This window comes from Cyprinus carpio, chromosome B8 (genome assembly GCF_018340385.1).
Source record: "Cyprinus carpio isolate SPL01 chromosome B8, ASM1834038v1, whole genome shotgun sequence".
NCBI lineage: Eukaryota > Metazoa > Chordata > Actinopteri > Cypriniformes > Cyprinidae > Cyprinus > Cyprinus carpio.
The window spans coordinates 3,892,949-3,913,619 of NC_056604.1; the positions used below are offsets into that span (position 1 = coordinate 3,892,949).

General features: G+C 38.5%; 1 pseudogene; it reads right to left on the minus strand.

The window, feature by feature from the left end:
* Positions 1–911: 911 nt before the first annotated feature.
* Positions 912–9,525, minus strand: LOC109078908 (annotated as a pseudogene).
* Between the last annotated feature and the right edge of the window lie 11,146 nt (positions 9,526–20,671).

Genomic DNA, 20,671 nt, shown 5'->3' on the forward strand with positions numbered 1-20,671 from the left:
TGCACGCATCCGCTTGAAGTTACGAGCGATGCCCGCTCGCCGTTTGCAGTGCATTAGAACGTTGTTTTCAAGCCGCATCCGCGCTTCATTATAGAAATGTAGTGTTTGCATATTGTGATGTATACAAACAATGTAACAGATTATGGCCAGGGACAAAACCAGCCCGCGCAGTCTCTCCATAGTTGGGTTGTATTCGTGTTGTTTGCTGGCTTTTCCTCTTATGTTGGAATTTTCCCGGACGTAAATTCTGACCAATTGAAAAGCAGTTTAGGAAATACGTCATGGCCAATGAGCGATGTGGATGTTGTCATGTGACTGCATTTTGGTTCGATTTCAACTGGTTCGGACCAAAGCAATCAGTGTGGTGTGAAAAGGAACCAAAAAAGCTGAAAAATGCTACAATGTATAATTGTTTGCCCTTGGTTCGGACCAAATGAACCGAACTAGAGATGTGAAAGCACCCTAAGATTGATTTTGTGCTCCAGGGTCACAAATGTATTTGCCCTTGTGTACTTGTGTACTTGCCTTTCAGCTTTTTTGGTTTTGGATCATGATGATCTTCATGATCTTCACTCCTCTGAATGTATTGTAGGAGCAGGTCACTTTACAATCAACTGGCCAAAAATCTGTTGTGTTGGTTGTGTGGTTTACATTTCTGTAACTCTAAAGTCTTGCAGTCCGCACTTGGTCTGGCCAACATGAAGACACTACTGACAGAGACATGGAAACCTGAGACATAAGACATGACGAGAAAGACCTGAATGGCCCAGTTGTACAACAACAAAGGAATTAGCTTGAATTCCAACTAAACATTGCACTCAGTCAACATTTGCTTTATTTAGAAAAGTTTATTTGAATTTGTTTGCTACACTGCACTCTACACGTCAAACACCAAATTCATCTTCAACACTAAAAAAGATTGCAGACAATAAAGATTTCAGACCTTTCTGATAAGTGTAAGTATTTGTATGAAAAAGAAATTTACAAATGAAGAGTTATTTGCAAATGAATAAAAAACACAAGCAATTACAAAAAGAGCTAGTTTACAGCTGGAATATAAAATAAAACAAAAGTACAAGCATCTTCACTTAATTACTAAATCATCCATAAGCAGTGATTTATTAAAATACTTCCACCAAAACAGTTACAAAATCTAATATCAAAAGTAACAGATCATATAAAATACAATCTATTTCATAAACATTGTAGTCTGATAATGTAAGAAAACCTGAGGTAACTTTAATTGAAGTACCAATCATAAATATCATGAGCTTCTTTATATTCCCTGCATCGTGCTACATGGTCACAGGCAGAGCAAATAGGCAGAATAAATTCTTGTGTCTGTAATATTAAATGAGGACTTGGAGTGAGATGTTTCCTCCAGTTAAAGTACTTGCGATATGCATCTTCATCCTTGTCCAGATGAAGCAGATATTCAGCTAGTGACTTTGCATCTGGGAAGTCATTCACATGAATGAAGGACTCAGCAGGAACAAAGATTTCATAGTTTCTTCTCAGAGGACCCAACACCACAGGGACGGTACCTGCCGCGAGCGGCCCATTTATCTTCTCAGTGAGGTAGTCCTTGTGGATGGAGTTCTCAAAGGCAAGGTAAAATTTGCAGCTGGCCATGGTTGGATAGTAATCATTATAATCCAGAAACTTTGCATAGGCTTTTCTGAACAAAGTCACTTGTATGTATTTGCTGAATTCTCTGTAAAAAATGTGTTGTGTGGACACCAGTTGAGGGACTATTGTTACTTACAATCCAACACACCAGTTTGTCCTTTTTGGGAATCCTCATTAGGTTTCTTCCTGGTCATCAAGCGCATCCGTACAGGAATATCAGCATCCTGTCTGTAGCTGACAGTGAGATTGAACAGGTTTTCCAGACCTGGTATCTTTTTGGTGTTGGTTGGTGATTCCAAATGCATCCAAATCCACCTCTGGAACGGAGGACGAGGGGATGGAGGAAGGTTGGACAGATCCCAGCTGATGGCTTTATGAAAAATGATCACGTCATCTGCATCATTGTAGAGAGCTCTATCATCCGTCAGATGACAATTATCAATGTTGTAAAACTTTTTGCAGTCACTGAACTCAAACCTATAATTTTCAGGCCAAACCCATAACAGAACTATAGGTTTCTCCTCTGCCTTTTCAGTTACAGAGTTGTTGCTCTTGGCAGAGTTGATTTGTGAATTTTGATCTGGTCTAAAAACTACTGTATCAGTTCACACGTTTGTGAGAAGCAAAAGCTATACAGACATACAGACGATATACAGTACAGACAAACACAGAAGAGAGTGTCCGTCAAATGAAGAAGTATATATATATATATATATATTATATATATATATATATATATATATATATTGGGTTGTCTTGAGGTTTGTGACACCTTAAGGAAGTGCCAATGCTTGGAAAGAGTTACGACACGAACCAATCACAATTCAGTATACAAATATCACTATGACATCACCTGTAGCTGAGGGGCTAAGGAAGGACTGTAAGGTGCTAGCTATTTCTGAGTAGGTGAAGTTGATCTGTGTGTGCCGGTTTTATGAGACATTCGGTTTCCGTGGGCGGAGCATACATGAAAATTCATGAGTTTCCCGGACATCTGCGTGGAACCACGTGGAACTGAGAATTTCAGTTCATGCTCCTTGTATCTCAGCAGGTTTAATAGAATATTTTTGAAAAAGGTAAATGTATTTACAGCGTTGCACAAACCTGTGCCTAAACTACTAATTTGTTCATCATTTTGTAACAATTTATAATGTTTTATTAGTCTGCACATTTTGTACAGTCGTCACTGACTGAATGATTGCAGACACTCAGCACACTTAAGCTAGTTGTATAATTTCTTTGATTTCAGTTTGTTGTCCTGTAGCTTGCAATGCTTTAAAACTATGTCTGTTGTTAGTTGTTAAGTGCAACAGCTGAAATAAACTTGTATTTGTGGACTAATTGTTTTTCATCTATGCTGATGTGATTGTTCTTAAACTGTTAAGCTTAAGCTATGTTTAAAAAATGAATAGGAATCTAAGACCACACACACAAGCATGAAAGTGTTCCTTTAATAAGTAAAATTTTGGATGTAACAAAATTGTATAGACAAACGTTTAAAAGTAGCCTACATTTGGTACACTGTAAATGAGAAAACAAATACTTCACTGCATTTTATGGAATGGAATAAGCAATTTCATGTTAAAAAATAATTTTATTAACAAATGTGCATGTACTTGTGCTTGTTCTCAAATGATATATTGTTCTAAGGATTTGTATTAGTAACGTTCTTTGTTCGTTCACCAACTGCATTTAGGCTATCAGATTAAAAATATTGAAAAACTTTAATGTTGTGAAATAAAATTAAAAATAAAAATAAACCCTTTCCCCTGTGATGTCTATACTTTGAAAAAAAAATCTGTAGTTTTTACAAAATAAATTCATTAAACATCATACAAAATAAATCATTAAACAACAGAAGATATAACATAAAGCCCAAATGTACATGATAACAAAAACTCTTAAAAAAACATTTAAGCAAAACATTTAAACAAAATACTTTCAAATGTGGAGAGTCATGCAGGGAATTCTGGCAATATCAGTTTACAGATTTTGACTATAAATTATACATTTATTTGTTCTTTTTTACTTCTAAAAACTGTAAAATTACATGAAATGTCTGGTTAGATCTTTTACAGTTATTCCCTGTTTATAGTACAGGAACTTACTGTTAACCTATTAACAGTTTTTTTCCGTAGCGTTTTTACAAAATTTTATAGTTAAAATGACACTTATTTTTTACAGATGTCAGATCTCAAGTTCTCCAGTGTCTCATGATCCTTCAGAGATCATTCTAATATGCCGGTTTGCTGCACAAGTAACATTTCTGATTATTATCACAGTTAAAAAAGCCTTACATTTACATTTACATCTAATCATTTAGCAGACACTTTTTTCAGTTTTTTCAGTTTTATCCAAAGCGACTTACAAATGAGAACAATAGAAGCAATCAGACCAACGAAAGAACTACAACAGCATACAAGTGCGATGACAAGTCTCAGTTATTCTAGTGCAGTACACGTAGCTGTTTTTTTTTAAAGAAAAGAAAAGAAAAGGTAAGTGCTAGTATTAGTTGGTCAAGTTTTTTGAAAATGATTAAAGACTCAGCTGTTCGAAATGAGATTGGGAGGTCATTCCACCAGCTGGGAACAGTCCAGGAAAAGGTCTGTGAGAGTTATTTTGAACCTCTTTGGGATGGCACCACAACGCGTTGTTAACTTGCAGAACGCAAGTTTCTGGAGGACACATAAGTTTGAAACTAGTGATAGGTATATTGTTGCAGCACCTCCAGTCGTCTTCTAGTATCCAAGCATCAGTACCTTGAATTTAATGCGAGCGGCTACTGGTAGCCAGTGTAACCTGATGAGGAGAGGAGTAACTTCAGCATTTTTGGTTCATTGAAGACCACTCTTGCTGCTGCATTCTGGATCAGTTGCAGAGGCTTGATAGAACATGAAGGCCCGCCAAGAGAGCATTACAATAGTCCAGTCTGAAGAGAACAAGAGCTTGGACAAGAAGTTGTGCGGCTTGCTCTGACAGGAAGGGTCCGATCTTCCTAATGCTGTATAAGGCAAATCTGCAAGACTTGCTTGTACTACCATTATACAGCGACAGGATTCCTTGATGAACAAAAAGTTCAGAAGAACATTCCCGGTTACTTAGCTGTAACCTTGTTCCCTGAGAAAGCGGAACGGGATGCTGTGAATAATGTGTGTAACACGTCGATAGAAGTGACCCCGCGGGTAATATAGCCTCGGTTTGATGACGTCATCGGAGCGCACCCGCAACACGGGGCTATAAATAGATAAGCCACAGGTGCATCAACAGGACATTTTGTCTGAAGAGCAGTCCTGGGACATATTTCAGTACGGCAACGCAGCGCAGCATCTCGTTCCGCTTTCTCAGGGAACAAGGTTACAGCTAAGTAACCGGGAATGTTCCCTTTCGAAAGCTTCAGTCGATGCTGTGCTGCTCAGCGCATTGGGAACGAGAATACCCACGCCGCCGTGCTTGAAAATGTCTCGGACCCCTAAGGTTGTGCAGGTGTGCTACCAAACCACAAGAAGGCCTCAGACATTAGCTTGTGATGTTGACTCAAGGACATGAGAGCCCGGAGTAGTAGCATGGACATCCAAACTATAAAATCTTATTAATGTGTGCAGAGAGGACCACCCTGCCGCGTCTCAATACCTGTTGTAAGGGGGCACCCCTTGCTAAAGCACTAGAGGAGGCGACCCCCCTTGTGCAGTGAGCACTAAGACCTATAGGCGAAGCTTGACCGCGCACCCTCATAAGCCAAAGCAATAGCATCCCTGACCCAGTGAGACATGGTCTGCCTGGTGGCAGCTGCTCCTCTGTTACCCACCACCATAACAGACGAACAGTTGCTCCGACTTACGCCCACTGGCTAGTGCGGTGGACGTAAGTCTGAAGAGCACGGACTGGACACAGTCTATAAGATTTCTCCTGCTCTGGCGTTGTGAACGGTGGAGGGCAGAAGGCCTCTAGAATGACCCGGATGTACAGCCGAAAAACGGAACCTTAGGCAGGTAATCAGGATGAGGATGCAGAATCACTTTCACGCTCCCTGGGGCAAAGTCTAAGCATGATGGTGAGATAGACAGAGCCTGCATATCCCCAATTCTCTTCAAAGAATTTATTGCCATGAGGAAAAAAAACATTTTTAGAGTTAGAAGTCTAAACAGATGCTGACTCTAAAGGTTCAAAGGGGGTTTCAACCAGACCCTCGAGAACTATAGCTAAGTACCCAAGAAGGCATCTTGGTTTTTACTGTAGGCCCCTCAGTTCGTCTGGCCCCACGAAGAAAGCGAGGCAATCGGAAAGCAGAGGGTGTGCTCTCCGAGTGGCATCCGTCAATCAAGGCGTGGCAAGCTGACAGAGCGGCCACATAAACCTTAAGAGTAGCAGGGCATGTGCCTGTTGACAATTTCTCTTGCATGAAGTCCAGAACTGAAGCAATATGGCAGTTGACTGGATCTACATTGTGTACCACACACCACCTGTCAAAGACACCCCATTTACTGGCATAACTCTGTCTGGTGAAGGAAGCCCTAGCACTAAGAATGGTATCAATAACACCCGGCGAAAGCCCTGTGTTCCTCAGTTGGTACCCTTCAGGGGCCAAACATGAAGATTCCACAGGTCTGGCCTGGGATGGAATATCGTGCCCCCTGCCTTAGACAGAAGGTCCCTCCTCTCCGGAATCGCCCATGGCGAGCCGTCGAGGAGAGATATTACCTCCGAGAACCATACCCTGTTCGGCCAACGTGGTGCTATCAGCAAGAGGCAAGACCCTTGTTGGCGAACTCTGGCTAGGACTCCCGGGAGCAGAGAAACTGGAGGAAACGCATACAGGCACATTTTGGGCCATGTGTGCGCCATCGCATCCAGACCCACGGGGGCTGGGTGACTCAGAGAGAAGTAGAGGGGGACATTGCGCTGTCTGATGGGAGGCGAAGAGGTCCACCTCTGCTTCGTAAAATTTTTCCCAAATCTGTTTCACTACCTCTGGGTGGAGTTTCCATTCCCCCGTCGGTAGTGTCTGTCTGGACAGTAAATCCGCTCCCACATTCAAATGCCCCGGAATGTAAACTGCCCTGAGTGACAGGAGCTTGTCCTGGGCCCAAAGAAAAATCTGTCTCGCTATCTTGTTCAGATTGCGTGAGCGCAAACCCCCTGGTGATTTATATACGAGACTGTTGCTGTGTTGTCCACCCGTACTAGGACATGACAGCCTCTCAAATGATGGAGGAAATATTTCAGGGCCAGAAATACGGCCATCAGCTCGAGGCAATTGATGTGCCAATCGAGCTGATGACCCCCCCCCCCCATTCCCCTTGAGCTGGTGGCCATCAAGACTGCTCCCCAGCCCATCAGGGAGGCATCTGTCGTTAGCAGTCTGCGACGACACGGTGCCCATAGAGTGGGGACCCAAGGCAAGGAACCGGGGTCTGAGCCACAGAGATAGTGTACGAAGCCTGCGGCACATCAATTTTATTTGCCTTTGAGGATTGGCTCTTGGATGAAATCCCTTGGCTTTTAGCCACAACTGAAAACGGTCTCATGTGCAACAGCCCCAAAGGAATCACCGTGGATGCTGAAGCCATGAAACCTAACATCTTTTGATACTGACGAACAGTGCGATCCTGGCCTAGCCTGACCTTGCTCATGGTCTGCTGAATGGTCTCGATCCGAGTGGGAGACAGTTGTGCCCGCATCGTGATCGAATCCCGAACGATCCCGAGATAAGTCGTTTTCTGGGCCGGACAGAGAACACTCTTCTTGGTGTTGAGTCTCAACCCCAGAGAAATTAGATGAGCTAACACGATGTCCCTGTATTGTAGGGCCATCTCTCGCGATTTTGCTAGTATCAGCCAATCGTCGATATAATTCAAAATGCGAATGCCCTGGAGTCGTAATGGAGCCAGCGCTGCATCCATGCATTTTGTGTACATGCGGGGTGATAAGGCTAGGCCGAAAGGAAGAACCCGAAATGGTATGCTTCGCCCCGAAAGCGAAACCTCAGGAATTTCCTGTGTTGTGGCAAAATTTCTATATGAAAATAATGCATCCTTCAGATCGATCGTGATGAACCAATCGCGATGCCGAATTTGCGACACGACCGTCTTGACGGTTAACATCTTGAACTTGAGTGCTCCGATTGTACGGTTTAAGCCTCGAAGATCCAAGATTGGACGCACTCCCCCACCCTTTTTGGGAACTAGGAAGTATCTGTTGTAATAGCCCTACTCTCTCCGTGGGAAGAGGAACATGTTCTATGGCCTCTTTGCCCAGAAGAGTTTGTAGCTCTTGAGACAGTACCTGCATCAGCTCCGGTTTCACGGAAGTGGAGACCACGCCGTAGAAACGTGGAGGATGACGAATAAATTGGATCCTGTGTCCTATTCATACTGAGCTCAACACCCACGCAGAAATGCCTGGCAGAAGTTTCCACGCTGCCAGACTCTCTGAGAGTGGTACCAATTTCAATACTTCCTTTTGAGGGAATGTTAGATGTTCCGTGTCCTGAATGACGGCAGGAAACACTGGAACATCTAATATCTCCGCTGGAAACCCCGCCCCCCGAGAGGCACAAGAAGCGGCGGGGATGGAGGGGTTTTGTGAGGGTAACGGGGCAGGGCGAAAAAGCTCTCGAGCGCGCACCACCCCGTGAGGGACTACTCTGGCTTGGGAGGTTGCTGAGCACGGCGAACCTGTCTCCAATCCCTACGAGGGGGAGCATGGTCTGCCACGCTCTGCTTTTTAACCTCCCTGGTTTTTGAAGGACCGGGGCGAGGCTGGGTGGCTGATGGCCCCTCCCCTTGAGTGCAGCGAGGAAGAAGAAACTGAACGAACCGCTTCTTCATGTTTCTTTACTTCCCTAAACCTGTCGACGACCGTATTTACCGAATCGCCAAACAGGCCAGATGGAGAGTCTAAAAGAAACAAACATTCCTTCTCTTTAATGCCCATCAAATTAAGCCACAGATGCCTCTCCGTGCTGACTAAAGCTGACATCGACCGGCCAATGGCAAACGAGCCGTCTGCTTGGTCACACCCGGAGAGACAAATCTGTGGCCCGACGAAGCCCAGCGAATGGCTTCCTTGTCGATTGTACTGTTCACACTCAAGTCCTTCAACAGGTTCAGCCTGGTATGCCTTAACACTGCCATAGTGTGCAGCGCGCACCAGCCTGACCTGCAGCTTGTAAGCTTTACCCACTATCGAATAATGTAACTACAAGGTTTAGTGGGAGAGTAGGTTTTCCTCACCGAGGATGCAGATTCAGGCGAGAGATAGCTCGCAAGCGACTCTTCAACCCGAGGCATCTCCGAATACCCCCGCGACTTTGCATCCACAATAGTTGAAAAAGTCAGCGTCAAGGGCACAAAGATGCGGGAAGTATACGGCTACAGAAACCTATCCTCCAGCTTACTACGTTTGGGGGTCTCTTGTTCGCGTGGCAGTCAAGCTGCAGCCTATCCACCGCACGAGTAACCACCTCGAGCAGCTCCTCGACCGATTTCCTCTCGCGAGAGGAACGTTCAGAGGCGGCCTGCTCATCGCCCGAAGACCCAAGAGATATCATCCTCCTCGTGAATCGAAGAAGCACCGAAAGCGCGCTTCGAGATCACAGAGAGAGGATGCGTGGATTCTGGTGACACCGTAAGCGAAAGGGACGGGCCCGTCTCGCTCGCTCGTCCACGCGACCCGCACGAGAGCCCTTCCGACGGAAAAGGTGGTGCGGTCTGAAAATAGTTCAGACGAGCACGAAGCATCTTCACTGAGAGCAGTTCACAATGCTCGCACTCGCCCGTCTCTAACCAAAAACGCGTGCTCTTCCCCCAATCAAACAAAACAGTAATCATGTGTATCCAGTTCATATATAGGACGAGAGCATGGAGGAACACAACACTTACTGTTTCGTTGGCTCATCCTACGAAGATCTGTAGCAGGCCAAAAAGAATCTTCCTGACGACACACTGGCACAGAATGATCTGAAGACAAAAGACCTGTTGATGCACCTGTGACTTATCTAATTATAGACCCGAGTTGCGGGCGCGCTCCGATGACGTCACCAACCGAGGCTATATTACCGCCGGGTCAATTCTATCGATGTGTTACACACATTATTCACAGCTGGTCACGAACAAGACGTTTCCCAATGCGATGAGCAGCACAGCATCGACTAAAGCTTTCAAAAGGGAACAGCATTTATTTGAAACTTTTGAATGGTAATGTCATGTATTAAATGCCAGAATCAAGAAATTTGTTTTTTTTTAGCTTTATTATGTCATATTTTTATACAGCAGGTTTTACAAGGACATTAACATCACACACTCTTGTCTCCTAAGTTGTCTTGTTTTGGTGCATATTTTTCTTTTCTTTTTTTGTTTGTAACAAGGATTCAATAGTGATTCATGCTCGAAATTCAGGAAAACTTTACTTTATTAATCACATCCTTCATGACTATCCTTTTCCCTTGATTTTGAGTGTGAATCACTATTGAATTAATACTTTTAAAAACGAAATGTCACATTCTCACATAATATCAAACATCCACACCAACACACATTTTACCAACATCTTATTAAAAAGCTAATCAAGGCCACAATCCGATCTTTATTCCACTTTATTTTTTATCAATAGAGGCCATTTTTATTTATTGATTTATGTAGTCATAAATAATAAGAAGAAATTTTAGCAACATGTATCTGCAGCAGTGTATGATTGTATCAGTTTACACCCAGACAGCATGGAGAATGTTGGACAGGGTAAGTTAAGACATGGATCATCACACCAGTAAATATGTCTACAGATAGGCCTACGTTTAGAATAGGTTTATTTTCATTTGTTCAGGCAGTGAGGTATTCAACAAATGATAACAACTAATAAAAGACAACGTTTTAAAGCATCGCAAGCTACAAATGAAGAGGAAAAAAGGACTGAAATCGATGTATATAACTAGCTGAAGTTTGCTGTGCTTTATCCTAACATTACACAAAGAATGTCTGCAATCATTTAGTCTGGGACGACTGCACAAAACGTGCACTGTAAACTAATAAAAACATTATAAACGGTTACAAAATGATAAACAAGTGTAGTTTGTGGAAGGCTGGTAATTTATTTACCCTTTTTTTTAATTTTTTTTTTTTAATATCCCATATATTTTAAACCTGCTGATATGCAAGGAGCGTGAACTGACATGCTCAGTTCCACCTGGTTCTACTTACTCGCCAGGTCTGGAAAAACTCATGAAAGCTGCTTTTTGTTGTATTTTTGGATTGTGGAACTGGGGGGGGGGGGCATTGCTTGCCAAAAATAATGTTATTGTAGTCTAGTTATACTAGTTTGTCAACAGTATATATTGATGTAAAATAACCAGTTTTTTTTTTTTTGTTTATTTATCAAAAAGATGAGATGTTTTAAAAAAATAAGGGTAGGCATTATAAGCAAGAGCTTCAGCTACACACTGTTCAGACTGATGTAAATATGTTGTTGTGCATTAGCTCAATTGTGTTGAACCGTCTGAAATAAACTAAACTAAAAAAAAAACTAAAAACTAAGAAAAGTATATAATGTGTGCCGCCGCCCCACTGAAAACGAGGAATCACTAAAACTGGGAGGAAGGAATTGGTTTCAACAGATTTATTGTTCCAGCCATATCCAGAGAGGGAGAGCCAGGTTTTAGTGGAAGTGCATTAACCAGTTCTCAGATTGTGCACTATTATAGATGAGCATCAATACTGAGCAGAGCAGTAGGCGTCTTGAACCTTATGTCCTTGAGGGTCAGCATACACTCATGTATGTGGGTGTGGTCTGCAACAACAAATAAACATTATATTCTAACAAACAGTACGGCTTAATGATTTCCCACGATGCGGAAAACGCGGATGGAAATTCGCGGAATCCTGTCAGAAAAAACTGTATTCACAGTCTTAATGTGAGCCACCCCTAGTCATGGAAACACACACATTGTTTTTTTAAGGACTAATCTACACACACATCATTTCTTCTAGGTTCGTAATTTTAACTGTAGGATCCCCTTTGTTTTACCAAAAAAGATAAGGGGAAAAAATGTTCAATAATTAAAAGATAAATGAAATTAATGTTTTATGCCTTCATTTGATAACCACAAAAATTTAAATACACAACACAGAGTTTCTGAGGGGAAAAAAAATTCATAAGGCTACTTTAAGAAAAAAATTAATAAATTAAGTTGTTTTATGCATTCATCTAATTAGACATGCTAAAATAGAATTTGGTAGCAATAAAAAATATGGTGAGAAAAAAATGAAACATTTCATAGAGCCCTAAACACGTAATTTGTTAAACTTTTAATAGACTTATGGGAAAATTTATGTTTCCTGATTTTAAGTAATTAGACATCCTTTTTGATTAATAAAATGTAATTTAACTATTAAAAAGGAGTCCAGAAAAATTAAAACGGAATTTGGAATAAAAATCAAAACTGCGAATTAACACGGATTTTCATAGGGACCCTAAAACAGTGTTTCTTATTACAATCCACAACATTTATATGCTCACATCCATCACAACATGAATGGCATCACTAAGCAACTGTCTTCACCCAAACATCACACAATGTAGCATTTAAATCTAACATTATTATAATGGAACGTCATCAACAGCTTACATTACATTTACACTGAGTGTGAACTCAAATGCTACTATACTTCTAGAATTTATTTTGTATAGTCACATATCTTTTAACATATTGATGCAAAATTTAATCCAATTATGACGGTCAAGGTGTAATAATATGTAAATTTATTAAAAAGAATATAGAGAACAGAAACCACAAATCATAACTTGGAAATAAAGTTCTGGATAATAATAACAACCTTCAAATATAAAAAATGTAAATCCAATGTTAGTACATTTTTTAATAACAATCCATTCATGATGGATTGAGCCCGTATTAATCAAAACATTAATAAAATTGTAAGTAAAACATAAACAATTATTCTGTTCAAATCAAAAGTACCAAAATATTAATTATTAAATATTAAAATATCAAACGTTGATCAGAGTATCAAAGTAATCCTGAATTTCAAGGTATCTAGATTTGGAATAAAACCTGTAAGAGTTCTAAGTCTGAGTCTAAGAGTTGTCTAGTGAAGCCAACAGAAAGAGGAAGTGAGCTGAAAGATAGAGAGACCAAGTCTCAGAAAGTCATACCCTACTCTATTTTGCAGAGTCTATCTTATATACTACTGTTGTTCCAGACATAAATCGTCAATCTGGCTATCACTAGATAACACCTTACCTTTAAAAATAGTCTAGTCAATGTCTCGATTTTGGACTTCTTCCTCTTTAGATTCAAAGTATCATACTGATAATTCTAAGAAATATTGATACAAAACGAACAATACGTGCAGTTCAAACTTCATATGCAAAACACAGACTCAGCTGACTACGCAGTTAGAAATACTGTGAAATTACATATGAAATATACCACAAAATTTACCAAAAACATTTTTGAATATAAAAATGAAACCTGTTAATATATATATATATATGAGACACATCCTTACCATGAAATATTAATTTTTAACTTTTGAAATGAAACTTATCGTTATGAATAGAACACATTTTGAGTACGTGACTTCTCAGAATCTCTCAACAACACTTGGGTTTAATTTAAATACGTTGACTTCTTCTCAGAATCTGTATCACCACGTGGATTTCTTAGAATCTCCACACACCACATATCTATTCAGTAGAGTACACAGGTTTGTTTTTTTTTGTGATATAGTATCAATGGTCAATGGTATAAAAAAACGCAGTATTAAATAATTAATAATCTATACATATCATCTTATTATTTCCATAGCGATATGTCATGCACACGAATCAGATCAGAATCAGATCAAAGGTGTGTTTCTCTGAACTAATTGTTTTCAACAAGTTTATGGAGTTCTACACGCTCGCCACGGATCCGTCCCATTATAACAAGAAAAAAGTTTTCTCACATAATTCGTTTAAAATTTGTACAATTTTCCACTTAAAACGTAAAATGAATGACAAACGCGAATGTAAAAAATTACGCGAGTGAATCAGCTAAATTGTTCCGCGAGTCATTGCTACATTGGCTATGATTGACAGTGAAATATCTAAACATTGTAGCATGGGACAGAATGAACTATCTGACAAGCCCAGTGTCAAAATAGAGCTGTGCATTAAGTGATGCTGAGAAATTCAGAGTAACAAACATACCGCAGCACACGATAAGTCTGTAGTGGCTGAATATATTTAGCAGCTTCTACAAAATAAATAATGCATTATTATTTAATTATTAGACCATTAATAATTTTTTATTTATTTTATTTTATTTAACCATTATTTAACCAATCTCTCACTTAAAATCTCTTTCACATGAGTGTCCTGGGCCAAAACACACTGGGGCAGCAATACAATAAGTTTTTCATCACAAAATGAGTACACAACACAAACAAACTAAGAACCCTTAAAATAATTATATATCATTGAGGGTCATCTTCCCCATTTGCCAAATGGAACAAAAATGACCCAATTTTTTTATTATTCATACTTTAGTGTACAAGTAAAAGTACAAAAATTGGTATTATAGTCATTTGTATAATAGATAAAGCAAGACGTGACAAAACTAGGGGAGTAGAAACCTTGAGCTGATGAGTGATCCTCTGCTGTCATCTACTGGTGTCAAAATGTCATTTTTCATCTAAAAAGGCCTTGTTTTCACAGCCAGGAGACACATTTCTGGCAATTATTTCATCCTGATGAATGAAAAGAGAATCTTTAAAGTGAATTTCACTGCACAGCTGTAGAATTTAAAAAATAATATAGGCTTGAAATACTTTAAGTGTTTAAAACCTATTCACTATAGACAAAACAGGTGGGTAAAGGGCAGTATGTAATTTTTTTCATTTTTATTTTTTGTTAAATATTCAGGTATCTCACTTCAACCCAGGCCGGAACCAATGTTGGGCAATCCTGATATATTTATGAATAATATAACATTTTACTTAGCTTGTTTTAGATTAAAGTTTTTTGTCTTCTTCTGTGTAAAATAACTTTCCTGGGTATATTTTTTTTTTAATAAACACAACTCTGTTTCATAAAATTGGTACTGATAACAGCTTAATCACTACTACCTTAGCCTACCTTTTGAAGTCTTGCTATTATAGGGGATTCCAATATCATTATGCCTCAGTTAGCTACTTCTAGATTAAGAGTTGTTGTTTTTATGCACAGGTGGCTTGCTGCTGCTTCGTGTATAATAATTTGTTGTTAAAGTAACATTTCTGTTCTGTAAATGCATTGTCCTGCTGGTTTATTTTAGCTTCTTTTCAATACACCCACATTAAGTGTACCCTTTTAGTGCTGTAGGACTTTGAATGTTAAAGTGCAAATTAACACCTGACCACAGTTAATTTGAGTTTGCTATTGTTACAATTAAAAATGTTATGAAAATGCCAAATAACAATAATTAATGCAATAAAAAGCAATAAAATTACACAAATTTACAGCTGACTGAATTCCAGTGAGTTTTGCGGGACTGTATAAGTGTGTGTTGGGGCAAAGCTTGCTGTTCCTGCTTTTTTTTTGAGTGCAACAGTTGGAAATGGCTTGTAGGGCTGTCAAAAAATATTCAAATTTCGAATATTCATCAAATTTAAAAGAAAAATCCACATTCGAATGCAAAACGCAAAAACCATAATCACGATTATTTTGGTCAATATTGTAATCACGATTATTTAACATGATTATGAGGGGGCCATATGACCAAAACTTTATATGAGTGATTTATTTAAAGATAGTGATGCATATCAAATATATATTTCCTGTAAATAAGGTTGCTATGACATCTACATTGTAGAGACCAGCAGAATTTCAAACAAACAAAAAGTCCTCAAAATGAATACAAATAATTAAACTGTCAGTAATATAAAAGCAAAGGACAAATACAATATAATAAAAAGATAGACAAATGAAACAAACTGTGCTTTAATGTTTTTTTTTTATGCAATTTCCTCAAGCAGTTTACAGCCTACTACAGAAATTAAATAATCAATGTAAAAAAAAAACAGCGTAGTCTTCACTGTAAGAATTAAACTTTTTTTGTTTCTTATTAAAGCTACAAAAGTTCTTCACTCAAGAGCAGTGTGTGATTTTGAATGTGTATTTTGATGTTTGATTAATATTAATGAATATTAATTATAATAATTAGATTATATAAGCACACAGTCTCAGCAGGAATATTAGCATGCACTGTCACTTTAAAGAGTCGCACGGAATAAATTTTACCATTGCACGCATATTTTCATTTCCCATAAAAAGTAACTAAGTAAGTTAATTAGGGCCTACAGATAGAAAACATTTTGGTGGGATCTATTCATACCTGTATTATTTGTCCCTTTTAATTAGGTGTCATTTGGTGATTGAAAGCATATTTTTCACAAGTATGTTTTTTTGTTAGTTTTTTGTTGTTGTTTGTATGTTTGTTTTGTCATCTGTCAGAATCACCTGGAGGATGGGCCTGCCCTAATCAAACAAAAATGTTAAATGCTGGGTTGGGAATGTGGACTTAAGTATAAATGTCACGCAAGTTCAGAAGATTTATTTAGGTGTGTTTGATTAGGAAATATTTGAATTTATTTTGGATATTGTTTGTGCCTAAAGGAACAGGACCAATCAAAACTCTTAATTCCAACTGAACTCACTGCGATGGTTAAATCAAGTTTATTAGGATTCCTTCTCAATAGTCCACATGTCTGAGACAAAACCCAATCACATGATCTCTTTCCGGTAGGCTACATATCAGCTGAGAAAAAAAGAACAATATCATGTTTGGACACCAAGAATTCTTTCTAAACACTTACAGGTACAGAGGTGTTGTGTGCGCTGTGTGAACATGATGTAGTTCTAGACTAAATGTGAATGTGCATTAACTCATCCCACTTGCAAAAAAAAAAAAAAACACAGATTTAGTATTCATCAAAATTAATTAAAACAGTGAAATGCGAACCTGCAATGGTTAAATATGTTAAATAACACAAATGTTTCTAATCCCATTTTATTAACTAATTTCTTTGCTGCTGACCTTTGATGATCCAGTTCAACCATACTAATAAGCAAAAATAAACTAACATTTGTGCTTCATCGTTTTTGTTTTTTTGTTGCTGAGGAGTGTTGAACCTTCTTCTCCTGTGTTCTACTGTACAGAAGTGAATTTATTTTTCCTTCAGCCTGAGGTTTATTCATTACACTCTTTGGTGTGAAGGGCTTTTACATTTGCTGTAAAAGAACTTCTTATTTTAAAAACAATCAAGCCCTGCTCATATTTAAAAAAGTAACACAAAAGTAACGTAACGCATTACTTTCCACAAAAAGTAACTAAGTAACGTAATTAGTTACTTTTATTAAGGGAGTAACGCAATATTGTAATGCATTACTTTTAAAGGGGACCTATTTTGAAAAATTCACTTTCACATGTTGTTTGGACATAAATGTGTGTTGTCAGTGTGTGTACACAACCACCCTATAATGATAAAAATCCACCAATTCCTTTTTTAAAAATCCCCATAAGTAATAAGCAGTGTCTCCCAACTACCTGTTTTCATTTTTTTACATGCCCTTATTTGTATAGTGTATTTTATATTTTATATTTTATCTGTATCTATCTATATTTTTAGGCTCTACTGTTAGTGTTATCTGTATGCACCATGGGTCTGAGAGTAACGCCATTTCAACTCTGTATGTATGTACTGTACATGTGGAAGAATTGACAATAAAGCAGACTTGACTTGACTTGACTTTTCAGCATTGCTGCTAATGTGACATCACATTAACCACAGGCCCCGCCTACGAAAGTTGACAGACACTGCCGTTCTAACATAGAACTGCCCTGAGCGAGTTCACAACGAGTAGTATACAGTCCGCCATTGCTGCACTGATGAGAATCCCAAGCGTTTTAGGTGTTCTGTAGCTGGATATATGAATCCACATAGCTCTCTCCATTTACTCCCAAAATCTGAGCCACTGAAGACGAGGTGGATTAATTTTGTTTTTGAAGAAAATGCTCCCTAACTCTACCGATATTCATTTATGTCTGCGCGAATCATTTACACCAGACTGCTTTGTGAATGAGGGTCAGTATAAAGCAGGTTTTGCACAAAAGTTGCTCCTGAATGATGAAGCAGTGCCAACTGTTCATGATCCAATAAGTATCACGCGTTTGTTTTTCCAAATTGCCTTTCTGAAAGAGATAAGGCTTTTGTGAGGCTAATTTTGGCTAAAGCTACCACCATTGTCTGTCTGTTTTCACTGATGCCTGCCTTCACGTGCTAACCAGAGTGATCGTGAATAGGAAAGTGGGAGTTAAAATTGCATATGAAAGCAAAGTTAACCGATGGAATTAGTCAAGCTCATAATCACAAGTGGGGCTATGGCACCATGAGCTATTTTTTATCGCACCGCACCCCACTCCCTGTAATTCAAAAACATAAAGTGCATGTTTTATGCACAGTACAATCAGATGACTGACTTTTAAACTGAGTGTGTTTTCTGTAAAGATAACAGGCTCGGACTAATGGTGGAGTGTTTATTTGCAAAGACTAGCACTGGTTTTGCCGGAGCTTCCCTGCAGCACTTCCCTGCAGCACCAGCTCATTTGCATTTAAAGGGAAAGACACGAAAATGGTGCGTTTTGGCTCATACCCTAAAAGTGGCAATTTTAACAAGCTATAAAAAATAATCTTTATGGTATTTTGAGTTAAAACTTCACATACACACTCTATGGACATCAGAGATTATTTTACATCATGTGAAAAGAGGCATAATAGGTCCCCTTTAAAAGTAACTTTCCCCAACACTGTAGACAAGTACCATACATTGTGTGAGGTAAAAATAGACAAGCAAACAAACACACACACACACACACACACACATTATGGCTATTATTACTACTGATATATCTGCCTTTCATTCATGCATCCATCTACCACCTAATACATACATAGAGCTATTTATTGACTATTTAATTAAATGTATGACAATGAACCCTCGCTACCATTGTTGTTCCCCTGGATACCCGTTGTTCCTTCCTCGTCAGTTCCTCTGTGCCGCCTTCCGATTCTGTCATCTACTTCCATCACAACCAGAGCTAAGTTCCAACCTTCTTCGTGTCAAGACTATTCCTGTTGCTTCACCTGTGTCTGAAACCTCTGTCGCAATAAATACTGCTACACGTTCACCCACCTCTGTGTTCCCATCTTGTGTCTGACAGTAACAATACCCTGACCAAATCTCTTTACTTTCATTTGCATCCATTCAAAGTATATGCATCTGCCTATTTTGCAAAATTTTTTGCACAATGCAGGTAATTTTGCGCAACTGAGGAATCCCCTCAGGACCTTCTGCACGATATTCAGTACTCTGTATTCCTGCTTCTTTTTTATTATTATTTATATCTAGTCTATATGGTAAATCTGGAAATTTCCTATTTTATGTCCTTACTTTATTATCTTTTTTTTTTTTTTACCTGCAGATGGTTATTTCTTCATTTCCAGATCCTTTGACTTTCCTTAAATTAATGCTTAAATTAAATTTTCCTGGAATGACCTGCCCAACTCAATCTGAGCAGCTGAATCCTTAGCCATCTTGAAGAATCGGCTAAAAACACATCTCTTCCATCTTTATTTGACATCTTTATTTCTTTTTCTATTCTATCTGTTTTCTTTGTTTATTATATAATTTAAAAAATGTAAAAAAAAACATTGCTACATGTACCATGTTAGGCTAACTGAGACTTGTTATAGCACTTGCATATCATTGCTCTTTTGTTGATTTTTGATCGCTTCCATTGTCCTCATTTGTAAATCAATTTGGATAAAAGCGTCTGCTAAATGTAAATGTAAATTATAACCAGCAAAGATTCATATTTATGATTAAAAGCAAGCAAGAAAGAAAAGAAATAAGGAACTTGAATAATGGTAATATACCAATATCTATTAGTGGAAATGCACAATAACGAGAAATCATGATACGACATCATGATAACCACACATTGCAGTGTTTTTTATGCTTAAATTTGCCAGTGAAATAAAACAAATGTATATAAAAATAAGCCTTATTTCATGCAATGCTGTTTCTCTAACAAATTGATGTGTGTGTGTGTATGTGTGTATATGTGTATAGTTTTGTTCATTTTTATTAGTTTATTTATTGTTTATGTTTTGTTTTTGGAAGAAAAATATGCCTTGTTTAATCCATTTTAATCTTACTGTTCCATAGACTAAAAAGTATTTTCAGGATAACGTGGTTTGTGCAATCATTTATAATGTGATGAGTAACAGCAAGCCAAACCCATCATTTAAACATGTGACACCCATAAACCTGAATAACTATTCTCATAGCCATGAAAGTTTAAACTTTAGAACAAACTGAACTTTAATTCCATGCATACTTTGTGAGAACAGCATGTACTGTAATCACTATTCACACTTACTGTAAATAAAGATGCTGCTATTTATAGTTGGTACTATCACTACACTACAAATAAAATAATTCCAATCCAACTCAACATTATAGCTCTCTCCATTTACTCCCGAAATCAGAGCCACTGAAGACGAGGTGGATTAATTTTGTGGGGGGGGATTTTGTTTTTGAAGAAAATGCTCCCTACTCTAAACCGATATTTCATTTATGTCTGCGCGATCATTTAACACCAGACTGCTTTGTGAATGAGGGTCATTATAAAGCGGTTTTGCACAAAAGTTGCTCCTGAATGATGAAGCAGTGCCAACTGTTCATGATCCAATAAGTATCACGCGTTTGTTTTCCAAATTACCTTTTCTGAAAGAGATAAGGCTTTGTGAGGCTAATGTTGCCTAAAGCTACCATTGTCTGTCTGTTTTCACTGATTCTGCGGCCTTCACGTGCTACCAGAGTGATCGTGAATAGGAAACGTGTGGGAGTTTAAAATTGCATATGAAAGCAATGTGATAAAAGCGTCAAACAGTATCACTACACTGTAAATAATTTCAAGCTGATTCAACTTATTATTTAAAAAAACATA